The sequence below is a fragment of the Ptychodera flava genome, chromosome 4 (assembly GCF_041260155.1).
Source record: "Ptychodera flava strain L36383 chromosome 4, AS_Pfla_20210202, whole genome shotgun sequence".
Lineage (NCBI taxonomy): Eukaryota > Metazoa > Hemichordata > Enteropneusta > Ptychoderidae > Ptychodera > Ptychodera flava.
In genome coordinates this window covers 27,536,288-27,538,878 of record NC_091931.1, presented here as the reverse complement: position 1 = coordinate 27,538,878, position 2,591 = coordinate 27,536,288, and positions in this window count along the sequence as shown.

Genomic DNA, 2,591 nt, shown 5'->3' with positions numbered 1-2,591 from the left:
GCTGCATGTATTTGTTTTATTCTTTTATCACCTGGTATCCATATACACTGCTGAAGATTATCTTATTTAGTCAAATATTATCTCGAAAAGATATTCTCAGGGATCTTGACAAGTTTTCAAAAGCATGTGAATTCGTTAACGCCGTACGAGCAACTTCCTGAGAATTTATTATGGTGCATATCCATGAACAAAGCTTACTTTCTTACATAGAGAAAGTAATCGTCTCCCGCATGATCAAACTATTTGTACGTCAGCAGAATAATACTGCTATCAAGATACATTATTAGAAGTACGCATGTGCATATATGACGTAATTGTAAACATGTTACTATGAATATTGCGAAATTTCTCTATAGAAATTCAAATCCCATGTACATTTCACATCAGACACAATTTTATTGACTAAAGTAACTCACAAAATTTGGAGAAAGTCAATGTTGTAACAGCTTTTAACCGAAAAGATAGGTTAGTGATCTATGCTCATTTTTCTTGGTATTAAAGGCACATGAGCTGTAACTTTTTGCATTATTTCCATGATTTTACATTCAAATTAGAATAGTTCATGTGTATTAACTTACTGAAGGGTGTGCAAAGACGTGTTATTGGCCACGTACTCAAATCGCACGTGTAACTTTGAACGAGTCAAATAATAAAATGGTGCCGCACCCGATTATGGCGGCGCCCATGGCTTGAGTTCGCAAGAGTACACATAAAGTGTGAGTGTTGCGCATGCGCATTAGATTCCTCACAAGAAAATGGCGTCTCACAGTGGGAAACGTACGCCCGGTCATATCGGATTCTGACAAGGAATGGAGACAACAGCGCAGTAATGCGTCTAAACGCCTTAGCAAACTAGACATCGAAAACCAGATCGGGAGATGGCTTCAGTTAGTGGAAAAAACAGGGCTTGCAAATCCCGATTTGGCGGAGGAGTTAATTGATTGGTAAGTATAGGACCGGACAGCGAGTGACTGTACTGTACAGTCACTCGCTGTCCGGTCCTATACTTACACGCACGCACTATTCGACACGGTATATTGTGTACAGTGTACACAATATACCGTGTCGAATAGTGCGAGCGAGTGCTTGACGCACCACTACCGTGGCCGAAAACGACACACACCCTCTTCAGTTTGTAATTGCGTCGTTCTGTTTGAGCTGCGTCGTTCTGTTTGGACCTGCGCTCTTCAGTTTGTAATTGCGTCGTTCTGTTTGAGCTGCGTCGTTCTGTTTCAACCTGCGCTCTTCAGTTTGTAATTGCGTCGTTCTGTTTGAGCTGCGTCGTTCTGTTTCAACCTGCGCTCTTCAGTTTGTAATTGCGTCGTTCTGTTTTAGAGCTGCGTCGTTCTGTTTCAACCTGCGCTCTTCAGTTTGTAATTGCGTCGTTCTGTTTGAGCTGCGTCGTTCTGTTTTGACCTGCGCTCTTCAGTTTGCAATTGCGTCGTTCTGTTTGAGCTGCGTCGTTCTGTTTTGAACTGCGCTCTTCAGTTTGTAATTGCGTCGTTCTGTTAGACCTGCGTCGTTCTGTTTGAACTGCATCGTTCTGTTTGATCTATGCTCTTCAGGTTGTTTTCAGCATAACACGGAAGTACTGGAGTAAACATTTTGTAACAAACATTGAACGGTCACTTGGAGAAATACCATTGCAACTTGGCATGGGTGCCCGTGGAGTCATAGGTAGTAGAGGGAGAGCAACTTCACACATCGTTCACATATTATATTGGTTGTTTGCGTTTAATGTATGGTGGTGTGTATTTTTTGTTTCACTGTCTTGTGTACAGAACAGAATAGGTACGGCGAGACAGCTGAATATCATGAATGTCAGTGCAGTCGTTACTCCATAGTTGAGACACTGCGTACGACACTAACGCTATGTTTCGAAAGTTTGCCAGACTTTCTTTATCAATCGCCTCAAGTCAGGTTCAGTAGATAAATTTCGTGGTATAATGGCAGATTGTACGTATTCCTATGTTGTCCCACTGAAGGTTTGTTCTTTCATTCTGGAAGCTACACACGCGATTGTGCAGTACCTTTGCCAAAGCTTGGCCGTACTATAAGCTTGTGCAAAGGTACTCGTCTGTAGGTTTGGCCAAGCTTATCTATAGATAAGGTTACTCCAAGCTTATTTACAAATCTTGTGCCAAGGTTATGGAGCAAAGCTTAGGGAAAGGTTATGGTCAAATCTTTAAGTAAGCTTACCTATCACAAAGCTTCAATGAAGCTTTGTTGCAAAGCTTTGATAAACCTTGCGATATTTGTACGTACAAAACATCTGACGTTTTTCACAACTCGATGTTAATTTCCGTTGGCTTAGGGATAATAAACGTTGTTGCGGACCACATAACGCGTTTGTTTTTGTCATTATGTCTTTGCTTGCCAAGAATTTTTCTACTATTTCACATTTCCTGGTTATTTTTAAAGTTATAAATGTATCTTTAACTTAGATTTTTTAAAATTTCCCTTTAATCTTTTGTCAATTTATGAACGTATATTTCAGGCACGGTCCCTCCAGGACCGTGTTTCAGGTTTTTGTAGGGTCAATTGGGGTCACTATGTAAATATAAATACTCTCTCTTGTTGTTCATAAGGAG